Source organism: Myodes glareolus, chromosome 17 (genome assembly GCF_982192425.1).
Source record: "Myodes glareolus chromosome 17, mMyoGla1.1, whole genome shotgun sequence".
Lineage (NCBI taxonomy): Eukaryota > Metazoa > Chordata > Mammalia > Rodentia > Cricetidae > Myodes > Myodes glareolus.
Window position 1 is genome coordinate 31,908,599 of NC_142042.1, and position 19,622 is coordinate 31,928,220.

Below are 19,622 nucleotides of genomic sequence, written 5' to 3' on the forward strand. Positions count from 1 at the left end.
AGTCACAGCTTCCACAATGATGCTTCTTCCTGTGTTCTACATGATCAAAGGCTCACTGGAAAGGGGTATCGCCCTTTTTCTGAGAAGGTCTTGGTGACCAGGCCTAGAAGCCTAGAATCTTCAAGAATAGTATGAGTTACACAGCAGGATTGAAGACTTCATTCTTTCAGTTATGTGAAGATGACTAGGAAGATTCCTATCATCAATCCCTTTTGGTTTCAAGAAACAACATCATTCAAGCTCATTCCTCTTCCTCACATTAGCCTAAAACCAATATTTGATCACATGAGAAAAGAATACAGAAGTGCCTTTAAGTCAATAGCAAATACAGGTAGTATATGGTCAATGAAGGCATGAGAAATCACTGAAATTCGTCACCATTCCCTCTACCTAGTTGTGTTTCCTGAAACACCCTTCTCTGGGCATTGACTCCCAAAGCACATCTTAATTAGCATTCTTCCTTAATACTCTACCCGAAAGTGCAGTTCTTGTGGAATCTATTCTTCAAGACATTTATTAAACTGCTGCTATTTCAGATATTCTGGGTCTATACTGTATTAGATTGCGTTTTTGTTTGTAAATATTGAGAACTTCTGGATTCCAAAGCATGTTTAGAGCCAAAACTTTTAGATAAAGAATTGTGGCCCTTTATACCAAACAAAGAAAATAGAGTTGGTAAGGATTAGAGTGTGAATGATGCCTACAACCAACATGTCTTCCCTATGCATTTACTCTTCATAGAAGAAAATTAGCTTTTCTCTAACCGATGATTGAGTAGGTAATCCTTCCCAGGCTTTACTCTTCAGGAGAGTTTGCCATTCCATTCATAAAATTTACATGCACATGTTAAAAATATGATGTCCATCTTTAATAGCTTTTCAGTTTTAACTTGTCAGAATATATTTATCAACATAATTGATAAACAATGTGTAAAACTTTCCCAAGGAATACAGGAGAACAGAGAGGTGGTTCCGTTGGTGAAGTGTTTGCCATGCAATGTGAAGACCTGTGTTCAGATTTCCAGCATCCTTATAAAAAAGCTCAGTGTAGCAGCATATGTGGCAACGCCAGTGTGAGAAGACAGAAAAGTAACTCCCTGGGCCCGGCTAGCCAGCCAGCCAGCCTTGAACAAGTGACTAGCTTCGGGTTCAGTGAAGAATCCCTTCTCAAACAATAAGAACAATTAATGGAAACACCTAAGGTAGTCGTCTGTCCCACTCCCGCCCAACACTTGTCTTTATACAAAACATTTGTGCCAACACACACCTTGACATAAATATTCACATACTCCAAATGAAGTAAATAAAGCAAACTATCCTCCATTATTAGTACCAGATCATATAAACTTTATCCGTTGACTTGTTGCTGTAATTGCTCAGCAAGGGAAGACAGTGGTCACTGGGACAGTGACTAGGATAATTTATTTTGTCTACAATTCTCCAAAGGACTGCATCTGTGGAAATAGCACACGTTTTAAAATTATCTGGCATTATAGCTCCATCAAGTGGCAAAGGCGACAAGAAACGTTAAGGCAATTTCTTTAATTTTTTGGCTACAGTTTTTCTCAAGGCCAAAATAAGGTTTTATTTGTTTATGAGCCTCCCATAAGTTATTTTCTATTTGGGAATTCTGATCATGTTATCTCTGCACAGATATTTCAGATTCCTGTGTGTGGAAATGGAAGCAATTCTATTGTTTCAATTTTGACAATTTGACTAGCATAAACTTCCATTTGTCAATGGATTTGGCTATTGCTGGTCTTCAGATCTTTAATAACTTGTGACTAGAGGTACCAATTCCTAGACATCTGGGTATTTGCATGTGGCTGCTTCTATGAGACATATGGTGTGTATACAGATTCTCTCAGAGCAGCAGACTGAGGCAGAAAGAGTAATGGAGCACAAGATGCAAGTCTGTTATTTTGCAACTTAATTAATACCCAAAGGAACATTGCATCATTTCCCCCTGATCTCTACACCATTAGCTATGAACCCCTTCGTGTAGCCTACCAAGGAAGTGGGATTTTTGGATTCATCTTAGAGTTATTCCACAGGTTACCTATCTTAATTGAATATACAACCTATAAAATTAATTTACTTTAAAATCATTTATTCACAGAAACAATAATCTTATCATAAATAATAGAGTTAAATATGTTCAAGGTATCATTCAAATATGACCTACATATAAGCTCACCAGTTATTCCTATAGTCTTTGAAAAGGCCTGATGTATTAGCGTGATTATTATTTACATTTATTTGTCTTTGAGAATTTTCTACATGTAAACATTTTTTGATAATATTCATCCCTTACGCACTGTCCTCCATTTCCCTGTTTCCTCCTCATGGTCTTCTCCCAATTTCAGGTATTCTGTTTATAACCTACTGAGTTCAGTACCGCTGCCTATATGTGCATGGGTATAGGACAATTGAATTACATCTCTGTCCCATGAGAAAAATGGCTCCCTTACATTAACAGCCAATGTTTCCTCAACTAGCTGTGGAGGTCCATGGCCTTCTTCACTATCTTCACGGAATTTTGACTGACTTTATCGTGTGCATGAAATATCAGCCACTCGGATTTCACGAATATATGACCCTGTCATATCCATAAAAGCCTTGTTTCCCAGAAGGCTCCCCCAATCTGTGGAGATAACAGTTTTCCCCATCTTTAAAAGGAGAAACGGGAAGAAAACAATGGCTTCAAAGAGAAGATAAGACTCAACATATTTTTTTTGCCATCAATCACAAATTGTAAATTTGAAGTTTAAAAAAGTCCATTGGAAATAGAAATAAAAAGCTGAATTTTAGCAGTAGTTCTGTTTTCCACTACTCTGTGGCTATAGTCTATAACAAATACAGTAAGAGGCTTCTGTTTTTCCCACAGGAGCCCATAGCCATACTAGCACTAGGCACAACTGTTGACAGTGGCTTTTTCATCCACAAAAGTGTTCAGATTTGGATGAAAATTATATTTTTATTTTAAATTTAAGGCTATTGAAGTTTCACAAAACAGTTAAAGAATATGACATTTTAAAATTTGGGGAATGTATTTTTCCATTAATACTTTTGCATGATTCTGGCATGGCTATATTAACTAATAATTACCGTTGTAAACGATGACATTAGATAAATGAATACATTCCTTATATCAGAATTACTTGGTGTTACAAATGGAGCTGTTATCCTGTTACAATAGTAGATTCAGTAAAGAATAGAAACTTGAATGAAAATTTTAAGAACAAAAATGGTAAAAATATCACCATGTAGAGGCTAGAGAGATGTCTGAGATATCTCAGTGATTAAAAGCACCTGTTTCTCTTTTAAAGAACCCTGCTTCAATTGTCAGCACCCAGGTAAGGGCTCACATTCCAAATTCCTAGGATTGAATACCTCTTCTGACCTCCACAAGTACCAACCATTCACATGTAATATATTCATACATCCAGGCAAAACACTCATACTCATTAAATAAATTTTAAAATGTTTTAAGTACCATCATGTATTTTTCCCATTAATTGATCACTCACATCATTTATTTGACTCCCACATGCATGTTCAGGCAGAGCCTTAAATGTTAATTATAATAACACCATAGTTCAGATTTTCCATTTAAATGTACAATGTAATATGTTGTAAGTTATTTTGTTAAAAATAGTATTTCCTCTAGAGAGATTAAAAAGTTGCAAAGAATTTTAAGCTATATTTACTAAAATTTGCTACACAGTTGAATTTCAATATTATCAGTAAAGCACATTGACTTGTAAATCATGCAAAGAGCAAGCAGTAAACATTTTTGAAACATACTAGGAAGTAAATGCATTGAAAAGCTCAGAAAGAACATTCAAATTTCCACACAACACCATTGCACTAAGAAAGAGTTTGCTTTGCTCTATAACCAGAAGAGGGCATTAGGCGACTGTCATAAGAAGGCATGCTTGCATACTTTTTTAAAAGTCTAGAAGGAATTTTCTTCTGGGTCTGTTTTAAATTTTTCAGATATCTGAGACTAGGTCGCCTGCATGAGATCAAGCCAGTAGATATTGCAGCACGGAGCTGGGGAGGAACTGCCCCCAATCGAGGAGCTATTACTGACAACTTACGGCTACTAGATCTACTAGATGGGAGAGTCAGTTTACTTTATGGGTGTGGTCCGTGGTAGTTGACATCCCAGTGGATGACCCCATACCCACGATGAAGATAGCACTGATTGGACTCAGTGGGCTATTTTAAAAGGGGAGGAGTCATGATGTTGGAAGAGGGATATAGGGGTGGGTATATCTGGGAGGAATTTGGGGGTGAATATGGCCAAAACATACTGTTTAAATTTTTCAAAGAATAAATAAAATATGATATTAAAAAAAGTCTAGAAGGAAAACATTGGTGGAGAGAATGTTATCCAGTAGTGATGAATTACAGCATACAAGAAAGAAAATCGCTTAGAATTTATCAGATGAGTCTACTTGAAACACTGTTTTTCTAAACTGAGAATCTCATGAATGGTTTAATCACACACACACACACACACACACACACACATGTATATATATTATGATATATTGTATGTATTTTGTATGATATATATGTATATGTGTATATGTACACACACATTATATATATATATATATATATATATATATATATATATATATATATATCAAGGGTTAAAGACAAAGAAGAGTAATTTGCCAAAAACACGAAACATAGAAACCTAAGAGTATCTTACAGCTTTTTTCCAGATTTGATATAAACAAAGAAACAATCAGCTGGCTTCTACCAAGGCTATGTTCTCCTCCATTACCTCCTTGAAGACCATCCCTTCTTTCTTCTCAGTATTCTCAGTATTTCTCATGCCAGAACATCGTGAAAAGTAGTTCTGAGGGGGTTCTAGAATCCCACATCACTGCGAGGGCATGACCACACATTGACATACTGAAGCAAGTGCAACTTAAACATGAACCTTTTAAACACTTATTTAATTGTGTAATTATTTGTATGCATATGTGCTTGTGTGCATATGTAAATATGCTTGTATGTATATTCGTATGTCTGATGATGCCCAGAGCATCCAGAAGAGGGTATCATATTCTCATGGAGCTTGCTATAGACAGTTGTAGCTCACCTGACCTAATTGTAGAGAACTGAACTCTGGACCTCTGGGACATCATCAGGTGCTCTGATCTCTGAGACATCTCTCCAGCCTTGGAATATGAAATTTTCTATCTTACCTTCATAAAGTTTCTGGTAAAAATAATAATAAAACAATTTTCTCTTTTACCAAATATAATCTAAATGACTCCCACAAGTTACACTTCACCCTACATACCCACACACAAAAGAAAAAATGCAGTGTCATTACACACACACACACAAACACACACACACACACACACATCATAAAATTTTAAAACTTCTTTAAAAAGGGCTGATAATAGAAAAATTAAATATAGATCAATAAAATAGAATATAAAATTCTTTAATCTCAGCTCTTAAGAGGCAGAAATAGGTGGATTTTTGCAAAACAGTCTAAGAGAAGTAGTAGGAGGAAACAGAAGATGACAATGAAATGTTTGTGACTTAAAAGTGAGACAAGCTGTTGAGATGCCTCAGCAGATAAACACTCCGGGAAACCTGAGTTGGATTGTTGAAACTCATTTGCTGGAAGGAAATTATAACTCCATAAATTTTCCTTTAAACTCTACACAAAGACCAGGATATATACACATGATCATGTGTGAATACATATACACAGAGACAAAAACAATGAATGAAATAACTGTTTTAAAGAAAAATAAAATATTTGGGGGAATTAAAAACATGTTAGTAGGATGGATGAGAAAAGTGTAGAAATAAGAGCAAAATATGATACACATGTATAAAATATCATGGTGACACATGAAATGTCATGGTAAAATCATTGTGTGGCAAAATTAAAATAGGGAAACAGAATTCTATGTTGTCCCCGATGCCATCCATGTAATACTGATCCCAGGTCACAACAGAGTTAAAACATGGAAATTTCTTTTTCCTATATTTGACATTTTATAAGTGAAGAATCTTAGGACTTTTAATATTAGATGGTTAGCTGAAAGAGACAGAACCTTGGAAAGTGCCAAGAGAGCTGGATGCCTTATAGTTGTTAGAAGTCAGAGAGCATGCTGGCATTCTTCCCTGACACTAACTACTTCCATCATGGCATTGCTATAGGCAGCAAAAAAAATTGGTCAATGGAGCTAGTGTTTGTAATAATGACCTTTAAACAAAGATTGCCTATAGGTTTTATTTAACCACATGGTCATTGAATTTTTTTTTTAAAAAAGAAAGGTAACTTGTTTTAGATAACTTGGTTCAAAGAGGTTATCAGAAAGGGCGTGTGATGTATTTCAGTCATCAACCATCTGCTAGCACACAGAAATCCTGAGGTCCAAAAAAAGTCATCAGAAATTTTCACAACATGACAATAAATCAATAATATTGTAGACTAAATCAGGAAAAAACTTTATGAGAGTGATTGTGTATGCATTTCCAAAGTTATTTCTGAGACTGACATTCTGGAGATCTTGGCTTAAGTTTATCATTTAGTATAAAAGAAAGAACTACCCATTTCTCCTTAATTATTTATTTAAATGCATTAGTAGCAAAATAAGCAGCCAGAAAATATGTCAGTGGAAAAAGCAGGACTCATGTTTATTAGAAAAAATAGGTTGTATATAAATTGACTAGAGTGAATTAGGAAAAATATCAGAGCTTTTGTTTATGTTTTATAGTCCCTAAAATGAGAGAAAACATTTTTCCCATTTTCCTACATACATGTAGTTGTTGGTCCTTTTAACTCTCCTGAAGATTAAAACTTCATGTAGGTTCTGTGTCCCTAGTAACTCCACTATCCTTACTACTGTACTGGAGAATCTTGATCTGTTGAAGTTATTTGCATTTTGTTCCCGTGCTCCCATCTAAATATGATGGTAGATCGTGCGGCAGTACATAAGCTGTAGTAGTTATTAATGATGCCTTTGGATACCTTTGTGTCATGCGTTGTTCTAGATGTAGGCGAGACAGTGCGTAACAAGGTAAAGTCTCTAATATTAAATATCTTACGTTCTAATATTGTGAGACACCAATATTTAGCCTGGCAGACAAAGGAGGAGTAAAGAAGATAAATAAAAGCATAACTACAGGTCTCTCTCCCTTCCCCTCGCTCCCTTTACCAGATCCTCTGATGGTAAACAAGCCTCCAGAATACTTGCCTGCCCCAAAGAACTATTCGTCCTAAGTTGCAATCAGTTCCTCTTTAGCATTTCCTCTTTTTATTTGTGATAATTCCATTCAGTGACACTGTTGTGCCCTTTGTGCCTCACCATGCAACTAAATCTTTGATCACTTTACATGGTCTGGACAAGTACTCCTTATTATTCTTGTTTAAAAATGTATCCCTATAATCTACTTTCGATAATTCCCAAGGCTACATGTTGATTTGATAACGGTATCTTAAAATTAAATAGGGACAATGAATTAATAAGAAACACAGAATAATCCTTATATTAATTAATTTGAAGAATTCTGAAAATGCAATACTCAAATGTTGAGTATGTCATAATAGAACATCCATACTGTGTTCATAAACTTCCTTTTCTTAGTACACTCATACATCCAACTATTCTATCAATGATTAATCTTCTGAAAACCAAAGAAAAGGAGTAGATTGAGTAGGAGATCCTCATTCACTGTTACAGACTTGTCAAGAATTACTGTTTTGCAGTAGCAGATTAAGGCTACCCTTCCATCACCCATCATGCAGCACCCATGGAAGACAGACCCCATCAAAACACAGCAGAACACAGTGGCTACCACTTATGGCAGAATGGTGTAGGAAAGTTATTTGGCACTAGAAGTGTACTCAAACAAGATTTATTTTTTCTACTGTAAATTTTATCTTTTGTATGTAGGCCCAAAGAGCAGATACTCACAAGTCTTTTTTATCAATCTTGATCCTTCACAGCATTTACCTTTCCAAATAGCATTCAATTTCCTCTAGCACACACACACACACACACACACACACACACACACACACGCACACACACACATATGCATGCATGCATACAAGCATTGACACACAAGCGCACATGCGTGCAGAGGTCCTTCTTCACTTTCACTACCCAATAACAATCCATGTGTGGCCAGAAGAGATGATCTAATCATTTAAAACTGATACTACTTGCATTTTGGATAAGTTTTTGTTGCCGGAGGCTGCTCGGTCATTCCCTGCTGCTCAGATATGAAATACTCACACAGAAACTATAATTTAAAACACTCCTTAGCCAATAACTTCATCATATTGCTAGCTAGCTCTTATATCTTAAATTAACCCACAAGGCTCATGGTTTATTGGCAAGGATCTTGCATTTCTGTCTCCTGTGGTAGCGATAAGGTGTCTCTCTGTCTCCACCTACTTTCTCCAGTATTCAGTTTAGTTTTCCCTCCTAGTTCTATCCTGCCTTATCACAGGCCAAAACAAATTCTTTATTAACCAATGGCAATAAAATATATGCATAGCATACAGAGGGGAATTCCATATCACCTCCCATTTTCTAATTAAAAAGGAAAGTTTTAACTTTAACATAGTAAAGTCACATGTAACAAAACAGGTATCAAGCAATAAATACAGTTACAACATAGTTATCTAATTCATCTTTTATTATAACTAAGGAAAACTATACTTACAACTATCTCTTCTTCAATTCCATCTAAGACTCTAGAAGGATATATTACCTAAGTAAATAAGAAGTACATTGAAAGCAACTTCCAAAACTCTAGAATTGACAAAAACATCTCACTACCTGGACAGTCACCCAAAGTTCCTCTATTACATTGGGGCACTCATATTCACTCTATAGGCTATAGTATCTAGCAGACTTTTTCATGAAGCGAAAAATTTCAAAGACAATTTCACCTATATTGGCAGTTTGTCAGTCACTTTCTTCTGTGTCCTGCAGAATGTCTGGCAGACTTTTTCATGAAGCAGGAACCCTGAAGGACTCTCTTACCTTTAGACAAGTTCAGTAGTCATTTTTCTGTGGAAACTACATGTCCAGTTCATACAGCATGACATCGAGCAGTCTGGGCAAGAGCAGTTTCTTCTTCAAATGGCTAACCAACTCCTAAAGGAGCCTCTTCAATGTCCATCATCCTCTTGAAGTAGATTGGTGCTGCCAGGAGCAGACGTGTCTCATTGTCATGAAAAGTCTTAAGATCTTAAAACATTTTAGATATCATATTTTGTTAGTCTTTGAAAGGTTTGATGAATACATATCTAATTGCAATATATTTCTTGTATATCTAGAAAACCTAACTAACATGACTACAATCTTGACTATTATAGATGACTACTTATTAACATGTATTTCTTAATTAATATTAAATTTTTAAATGAGATTCACAAATACAATACCTTCATCAAGAGCAGAAATATACATATAACAAAACTGACCTAAAATTTGTATCAATAAACAGAGATACATACCAATGCAAAATATTCATGTCTATAGCATATTCACCTTTAATAAACAAACATTTATAAACAATCATTTGGGGGAATTTGGGCATTGTTGTCTAGTCTACTTCCTGCTGATTGGGGATGCTGTTAATTAGATCTGTCATGGGATATCTTGAGTGGTTGATCAATCTCAGCCATTTAACAATTAATTTCTTTTTCTCTTGCAGAAAAGCCACACGTGTAATTCTGTCTATATTTATATACCTTGCAGGCTAACTTGCTCTTATGATTAAAGATGTTTATCTTTCTCTTTTCTCAACAGGAATAAAATGTCAATAGGGCATAAGGACAGAAAGCAAATTCTATTGCCTAAACCATATTGTTGAATATGGTTTTTCTATATGTCTAAATCAAAATAGATAATAATTCTGAGAAAATAATGTTCTTTCATATAATTTAAATTGTGAAAAAGATAGTACCTATAATAAAGGGGTATTTTAACATCTTTAACATACATTATAATTTAGTTTAGCAGATGCTTCCAAGAAATATTCAGCATGCAAGTGAGAAGATATAGCTAACCATATTTTATGAGGACAATATTTGAAATGAATTCCCTAACAATCATAATGATGCGATGTTGAAATATGACCTTGTTGGTCTTCTTCCAGTGCCACCCACAGGAGATGTCGTCTGTGCAAAGTGCTTTGGATGTCTAATTTTTTGGCAGGGACTCTTTTAAAACATCAAAGGAAGGTAAAGTATTTTTGGAAGAAAATGAAAGTTTTATCCTAAACTATAGGTCAACAAGAGATGGGTGAGGTTAGGCAGTTTCCACATCAAAGCATGTCACTTGGAATCATCTGGGTATAAGTAATTTTGAACCCCTTTGTCATTTGCTAGTCTAAAATCCCAAACTGGAGTATTTATTGTGGAGAGATAGAAGTCTGGGCATGATAATCTTGAACCATGAAAAATATGCGATAAAAATATTTTAAAGCATACAAATTGCAAATTCAAGCAGAAGGTCTAGAGACCTTTGCGGACGTTTCACTTAAAGTGGGTTAAAAATCGATTGCCTTGGAGTAAATATTTAAAGAAGAAGAATATGAAACAATATGTATGCCCAGTAATTTATCACCTATTCTATAGGGCTACTTCTATAGAACTGTGAATTCAATAATTGGATTTATTTCAATATAGAGGACAGAATCCTGGATAGTCACCAGAAATTGGAGGTAGTTCAAAAAGCATTTAAATGGAAGTACCTCTCACTAGGATATAAATTAAAAGCAAGGATAAAACTAACTTGATTGCCATCTGAATTTTCCCACCTAAAGCAAATCATTTTGTTTGAATAGAAGAGTTGAGAACACAGCAAACTTTTGAAGGCAACTAAGTTGTAGTACCTCAACACCAACTCCACTCAGTGAATGCATATAAAAGTTTTAAAAAGACAAGATGTGTGTGTGTGTGTGTGTCTTAATACTATAGCCAACTGGGAAAGGAACTGTGAGATGCAAGAAAGAAATTCAGTTCAGCATGACTTAGTTAACCAGGTTGGTTCAAACTTCTTGAATCTGACACCAGACAGTTTATTTAGTATATTTAAGTACAGTACAACTTTGGGAGGGGGGGGGGAAGTTTCCTGGTAACAATGATTTCAATTCCATGTGCACAATAAAGCTTAAAGTGTGACTACATGGAAATTCCTTTGCAAACTAAGTTACCTCTATCACAAATGTAATTTTTATAGCTTAGAGGAGTAGGATGCAAAGTGGTCTTTGAACAAGATAGTGCAGAGGTCACCCAACCATAATGTAAGTACGGGTTATATACCCTGTAAGGCTAGGTTCTAGTCATTGAGAATCAATGCTCAAGATACTTATCTAGAGAGGACGAGTTTGTGATAAACATAATAGTCTGGGGGATTTGAAGGGTCCAACTGTACAGATAGGAATCTATAATAATCTATAATAATCAGGTTATGAACATTCACTCTCAACCTTCTGGATGGAAAACAGGGATACACTTTTCTTCTTCTGTTGAAGAGACAAGCCTGTGTGCTTTAACATTCCTAGATTTCTAGTGCTTGTCTGTGACCAAGATGATCTCCTTCCCTATGTAAATATGTGCTGTACAGGGCAGAGCTGAAGTAATGGAGCTACTCGGGCCCCATCGAGCACAGAAGATCATGAGTCACAGACACTGAACAGTGATTTATCTACATGGTTAGAATTTTATTTTTTCTTTGATTTCATTCCGACTGTGCCTGCTTCTTCCCTCTCAAAGTAAAAAAAAAATACTTTTATTATTTTTATTTTACAGAAAACCACAGTTACAAGATTTTGGATACTTTAATAATAATGTGAGCTTTGCCAGAGACATTGGATATTTTAAAAAAGACTGAATTTTTCAAAATGTTTGAATGTTTAAAGACTGTGTGAATTTTTAAAGTTCTACTATGTTTTATATTGTGATGATGAGACTATGGGGATAAAGAAGGAAGGAAACGTTACGGTTTCATAAATGTGTGTATGTTAGGTAAAGAAGGAATCAACTGCTCTGAGTAGTTGTTTGTCAACTTAACATGAGCAACAGTTATCAACAAAAGGGGAATCGCAGTAGATAAAATCCCTTATTAGATTGGCCTGTAGGCACGCTGTTAGGAAAATTTCTTGATTGATGTGGCAGGGTCCATTCCACTGTGGGTGATTCCACCCCTTAGGAGATGGTCTCAGGTTGTATAAAAAGGAAGACTGAGTAAAGCATGAGGAACAAAGTCATAAACAGCACTTGTCTATGTTCTGTGCTTTATTTCTTACCGCTGGTTTCCTGCCTTGAGTTCCTGTCCTTATTTTCCTCAAAGATAGACTGTAAACAGGAGGTATAAGATGAAATAAATATGTTCTTCCCAGGTTGCTTTTGGTTACCATTTTATCACAGTCACAGAGAGCAAACTAGAATATAAATTCAGTATTAATACCTACTTTTATTAAACGGAATTGCCTACGAATTTAGACACACTCCACAAATGCTCCAGAAACACTAAAATATAACTTATCTAAATTCCAGAATCTGCATGAAGTTCAAATTTGCTGATAGCTTGTGTCCACCTCTTCCCACTAGGGGACCAGGAACCTGATTCTGAGAACATTTCCCTTTACAAATTTCTCGGTTCTTGTATTAGTAGGGATCCTTTACACAGGAGAACACACACTGTGCAAATGCAAGGAGGATACAAATACTCAAATCTTGTAACTCATGTAGGCATTTATAAGCACTGTCCACTCAAACACAAGATGAGCATTAAATAGTTATTGTAGCCTCTTTTTCAGGGCTATTTTGTTTATTTTTGGTGGTGGAATGAATTGAGAAATATAGGAGAGTTGTGTTCTACAAAAGAAAGCAGAGGAGATAACTAGAATTCATTCTCCTACAATGGACAGGTTTCAGGGTGCGCTAAAAGGCTAAAAACATAGATGCATGTCATTCAGAAGTATTCAAAACAGAACATCTAAGTCAAAAATTTATTTTCAAATAAGTTAATAAGAAGCTATCCTCCAGGAGAGCCTAGCTAGGGATAGGATTGTGAATAAGGTTAAAATCAAAGAAAAAACAAGGTCTCAGCTGCTGACTTTTCAATCAGAGCTCACAGAAATCTCTGAAATAGCTTCTGTGATTATAATTTTATAGTATCTTGAGATAGTGGAGGGGAAGGTTAGGACGGGTTTATCAAAGTAACTCTGATTATGAAAGGACGGTTCTTTGAAGAAGGTAATATTTGTTAGCTATTTCAGTCAACCCCCACATCACCTAGATGGTGTATACATCAGTTGATGGAGCACTGGAGAAAGCCCAATGTCACCTACTACAATTTATCCCTTGTACATGGTTATTTTCATTAAGATCAAGTCAAGCAGTAACAGCTTCTGCAAAATGCAAATTAGTCATGCTTCTAGGGAAAACTTTTAAAAGGAGAGTTAGCAGTTGGGTTTTAACTATACTTTTTTTTGACTTATAATATATTTATCAGGTCCATCTTCCATAATATATTTTAGAGTTTCTTCTCCTTGAGTGAGTTTAGACCACCATTCATTATGAGCTCCTTCGTTGCTGTTCTCATGAATCCATGGTTGTCAAAATTCAAATTTAGTTTCCAGTCGTCACTATAAAATTCAAGAGGCAGCCTAAAGGATCGCTCTAGGACTCCAAGCATTGCTATTCGGCAGTAACATTTAGCAGCATCCTCATGTGATTGTCCCACTAATGTGCCAGTGTGGCAACTATTCACTCACTTTACTATTGGTTTGCAAAGTCCAAAGCAAACAAGTAACAGCTGGAAGCTTAGTGATTGTCTTCCCTGTGAGTTGGAGCCCCTAGATAACACAGACTCTAGATATATGGGAACTGAAGTATTAAGACATTTAGTTGTGTCATACAGACCTCTGATAAACAAGGTTTCACTGCACGTTTACCCCCTGGATGAACAACAGTTTTCAAGCTGCATCCTGTGACCTCAGCCAGTTAGTGTTCAGAGTTCTATGCTATCTCCTTTTCTAGGTCACGGATCCCACCTTTGACTTGATTCTAACCTATATAATGTGAAAATGTAATAAAATTTGGTTTTATTTTCCAGAGTTAGTTCAACAAATTATCATAAACTGGATGTGGGTTTTGGTAGAACATAAAATGCACTGCTTTTCAGATCTGGCGGCTAGTAGCCCCAGATGAAGTTATCACCAGGGTCAGGCTTCCCTGGATTCTTAAGAGAAGAGAGTCCATTTGGTTTGTGTCTGTCTCCTAGTTATTTCTGGTAATAGTTTACTTTTTTTTTTTTTGGCTTGTTACTGCATCATTCCAACTTCTGCCTCCTTCATCACAAGGCCATCTTCTCTGTTTTCCTATGTCTTTCCTCGCCCAACATGACGCCATCTTAACTAATTGTACGTGCAAAGATCCTATTACCAAATGAAGTTGTAGACAGACATGAAATTCGAGAAGACTATTCAATAGACATAACTGCCATCTCTGTGATTATAGTTATTCTGTGGGGGCTTGTTGAGATAAGTAACCATTTGGAAAAATTCAAAGGATAAAAATCCAAGCATCCTTCAGGAACTTGGGGGAGACTATGAACAGCAAAGACAAGATTTAGCTAACAGCTAGCATTAATTAACTGGGAGACCAGAGCTCAAAATGATAAGGAAATGAATACCAACCAGAGTGCGGATGCTATAGATAAACTCTGTCCCCTAAAATGATGTGATGAAATTCTAACCCCAATATTAAGAATGAGATGCTGTTTAGAATATTTTAGATGTAATACATTAGCTCAAAGAAAAATGTGTCTTTAATGCAGTGTGACTAAAGTGTCTATAAGAGTGACTTGGAGAATACAGACATGTGGCAGGAAGCATACAAACTGAGTAATGTATCTATAGACAAGGGAATGGCAAAGGTTACCAAACTATCTTGAGACAGAAGATACAACAATTTCTGCTACAGAATTTAGATGGAGTGTGGCCCATAACAACATTTTGATTTCAAATTTCTAGTCTCCAGTGCTGGAAAATAATTCATTTCTCTTGTTTAAGTAACCCACCTTACTGCATTTTGTATGTAGTCCTCAAGATGAATATTATAAATTTTGAAACACTTTTCTCCAGTCATGGCTCCAAACTAAGATACAATCCGGGTCATGATTTCACTGGATTTCACTGGACCTGCGCAGGATGTTAATATATAGCATTTGACACATATAGTGACCATTTAGATTTAGATTTACTCTGTCTTCTCTGTTTTGCCCACATGTATGCACGTGCATCACATTTGTACTTGGTACTTACAGAAATCAGAAGACGGTTTCTGATCCCATGGAACTAGAATCATAAATGGTTGTAAACTTCCATACGTGTGCCGGGAATGGAAGCAACATTTTCTGTGTGAGTACCAAGTGCTTTTAACCATGATCTCACCAGCCCCATATATCAACCATTTAAAAGCTCAGTGTATAATTTTTACTCCTTTAATGTGAGTTATATGACTATCAATTCCTGTATTTAAAGTGTTAACTTCCCCAAACGACAAATTCTCTTTATCAAGTTCTTCCTTTGATCCAGTCCAAATCCAATGTAAATATTTTCATCTCTGCTGTCAGTTAATTATTACCCAGGATCTCTAGCATGACTGTATATAATCTCTGGAGCTACTTGACTTCCATTTGCTTAGGTCAGCTTTTTATTTTTGAGGAGGAAGTTGGTGTTACTTGTGATCCTCAAGTGACCTACATGACCTACAGCTGGGAAGTGGCAGGGTATCAGTATCCATGCATTGACCTCTAAAGAAACTCCCAGCAAGCTTCCTGGTATAGGGACTCTTCTTTTTTTATTTTGGTTTTAAATAGTGAAACTTTATCTTTATTTAATAATAGCAAAAGCATCATTCAATGTCATGCATTGTTCTAGTGAAAAACATATGACTTAGAGTCTTCCCCTTCCCTATTACCACACCAAAGAATCGAGGCAACACTGTGGTCTTCTCCAGCCACCTCAGGCTTTACAAGGGGACAGCGGTCATAATCAACGACAGAGAGGGTCAGGCTGCAGGTAGCACTTGTACCTTCTATTGACATCTACTTTTTAGAACTTCTACTATCAATCAACAGGCTATATATAAGATTTTAAAACTTTTTTAATTCATTAATTTATTTATTTAAAATTTCCACCTCCTTCCATCCTTCCATCCCCCCCCCCCAACTCTTCAATTTCTTTCCTTCTACACATGTTGAATGTTGTGTGGCTACTCCTGGAAGCTGAACTCACAATTGTCCATTCAAGTTTCCATATCTGTGCTTGCTAATACTCTGGCAGCTGTATTGAGTTCAAATACTACCATGCCTTCTTGAACAAGGGCCATAATGTGAGAGTTACTTCTAACAATTTTTTAGCAAAAAATTTTCTTTTTACTTATCCAATCTCATGCCATATAATTCCCACTTCACAGCTCTCTTTTCTGGCTCATGAAGTAGAAATCATCATATCCTGGGTTTTTGTCCATAATGTCATGATCATAGAGATACTAAGAAATAACATGAACCCTAAGAAAAACATATATAGATCCACCAAGAAATTCAAAATAGACAGCCTGAAAAAAATAGGGAGCATGGGAGTAGGAGGACAAGGGAAGGTGAAAGAGGAATAGGAGATAAGAAGAGGAGGGATCAGGAAAACTTGATAGAATGGGATAGTCAAGATGGAGGACGGGCACAGATGAGAGTAAGGAAAGAAATATCTTGACTGAGGGAGCCATTATAGGGTAAGCAAGAAACCTGGCTCTAGATAACTTCCCAGGAATCCAGAAGGATGGCCCCAGCTAAGACCCTAAGCAATAGAAGAAAGGAGGCCCAATCTTGACTAGTCAGACTGAGGAATATCTTAAATGTCACCAAAGAACCTTCATCCAGCAACTGATAGAAACAGAGGCAGAGATCCTCATCGAGTACTGGACTGAGCTCCCCAAAGTCCAGTTGAAGAGTGGGAGCAAAAGACCATAATGGGTCCAGCCACTGAAACAGTCTACCTGAGCTAATGGGAACTCACAGCCACTGAAACAGTCTACCTGAGCTAATGGGAGCTCACAAACACCAGTTGGATTGGGAAGGAACAAGCATAGGCATAAACTAGTTTCTCTGAATGTGGTTGACAGTTGCATGGCTGGGGCAGACTGGAGGCACTAAAATTTATCCCTACTGCTTGTGCTGACTTTTTAGGAACCTTTTCTCTTTAAATGATACCTTACTCAGCCTAGATATAGTAGGGAGGACCTTGGACCTTCCCCAAAGCAATGTGCCTTGCCTTCTCCGATGAGTGGATTGGGGGGTACAGTGGGAGTAGTAAGTGGAGAGAATGGGAGGAAGGGAGGGAGTGGGAACTTGGGTTGATATGTATAATGAAAAGAGATAATTAAATAGAATAAAAAAGACCAGTCTTGAAAAACTAATATATATATATATATATATATATATATATATATATATATATATATATATATATTATATAATTCTAGCTATTCATTACCTTTGATTTTAAAAGTTGATTTAGTAGGAAAACTAAGGTAGGGTATATTGGGTTTTTTATATTTATTTTTTTATTTATTATGTATACAATATTCTGTCTTTGTGTATGCCTGCAGGCCAGAAGAGGGCACCAGTCCCCATTATAGATGGTCATGAGCCACCATGTGGTTGCTGGGAATTGAACTCAGGACTTTTGGAAGAGCAGACAATGCTCTTAACCTCTGAGCCATCTCTTCAGCCCGGTAGGGTATATTGTTATGTTGTTTTCTTAAAAGCATTTTAAATGAACAAACTGAGTACACAGTAGGGTAGCAGTCTTGAGTCTTAAGAGACTTCAAGTTGTATTATTAATTTTGGTTGTGAGGTCCAGCAAAAACATTTCAGTCTCTTAGATTATCTTAGACATTTTCATAATATTGCATCACCAGAAAATTAGCTCTCTAACTTACTTCTTGAAACACTGGGTTTTGAAATTCCAAATATCAGGTTTTGTATGGTAATCTACAGAAAAATGCATATGCCAGCAGGGAGAATGCATGCAGTGTAAAACCAAGGGGAGGCCTTTCCTGACTAAACCAAGGTTAATTTTTATTCTTTGAAAATTTCATGCATTGCATTTTTATCATATTTTTCCCATTTGTTCCCCTTCCCTACCTGCCCACCTTTATGTTCTTTCTTTGTCATAAGAAAAAATAAACGGGGCTGAGGAGAAAGAAAAGAGGAAAAAATGTCAGGGAAGCCATTAAAAATCATAGAGTCCAATTTGTGTTGGCCTGCCCTTAAGTATGACTGATACGCCCAATGTCATTCTATTGAAGAAATCAGATTTTTTTTCTCCAACAGCTATTATTTGCAAACAGCTCCTTGGTTAGGAGTGGGATATCATGCCCAGATATTTTGTACCATGCTGTAATTTTGTCTGGTTCTAATTTGTGCAGGTCTTGTAAGCAGTGTTAGTCTCTGTGAGTTCATATGTGTATCTGTCCCATCATGCTGGAAAAAGGTCTTTCCTTAAAACTGTCTACTATTTCTGGCTCTTGTAAAAGCCATCTCATCCATCTGAATAGATCCCTAGGCCTTGAGGGAAGTGGAGCTGGAATCATACCCTAAGCCTTGTGTACCTTAGTGACCTTTGTTTAATAGTCAACTCCCCCAAGGACATGTTTTAAGTTTTTCCATTAGTAACAATTTCATTTTTTTTTAAAGCTAGGTAAGAGCAGGTTATAAAAATGTAAGAAAAAGTCCTAAGAAAGTGAGGGATGCCAAGGGAGGCCAACCCTCCATCGTTATTTGTTTACTATATTATCTTATCTGGAGCTGAAACATAATTATCATAATGTACCGAAAATAAAGTCCTGATTTATGAAAATTTATAAGACTCTGTTATCTTTTATCTCTACTTTCAAAGAGAGTGAACACCAGGTCAGAGTTGCCAGGGATCTGTTGTGATGGTATCACTATAAAAAGTACCCTTCCATCTCAATTTCTCGGGATATATGGCAATCTTATCTATAAGTTACTATTCATTTTATAGAGCTTTGCCTTCTATAACAAAATTCTATTCTCTTTAAATAAATTATCTTCAACAAAGATAGAGTGTTAGAGGTAATCTTCAAGTAATTTCTCATTATATTAAATTAAAATCTGAACATCAAAAGAATAACAACGCTTTTCTGTGTGGACTCTACTGTATGGGTCATAGCAGCTCTCTTTGTAATTAAGTGCTCCTTTAACTAGGGATCAGCACTCAATGTAAATGACATGAGAAATAGTGATTCAAGAGTTGGAGTCTCTATGCCCTAGATTGTCACTGTCATTTAGGCCAAACACCAAAAGTATTTTATAGCTTTACACTTACGTGCCACAATTCTGATGGAGGGAAAATTGTATTATCACACCATGTAATGAAAACGATAAGGAAGAAATAGCTGTGAATCACTATTACAGATTTGTTGGACGAGACAGTATCTGAGAGTGGCTGATATCCTTAGATTACAGATTTGTAAGTTTCAAAAGTGCTTTAGATTCCATTGATTGCCCAGTAATTCTC

General features: G+C 36.2%; 1 long non-coding RNA gene across 3 annotated transcripts in view; it reads left to right on the plus strand.

Moving 5' to 3' along the window:
• The window catches only part of LOC125414831 (uncharacterized), a 42,389-nt gene that overhangs the window by 12,235 nt on the left and 10,532 nt on the right, over nucleotides 1-19,622 (plus strand). The window contains exon 1 of one of the 3 annotated variants that reach the window (XR_014997796.2): nucleotides 15,358-15,440. The exons of 1 other annotated variant lie outside the window; for it this stretch is intronic. This is a non-coding gene — a long non-coding RNA (uncharacterized LOC125414831). Of the gene's footprint in view, nucleotides 1-15,357; nucleotides 15,441-17,699; nucleotides 17,815-19,622 lie in introns of those variants that run through there. One more of the 3 variants, XR_015735247.1, reaches the window with a different exon arrangement.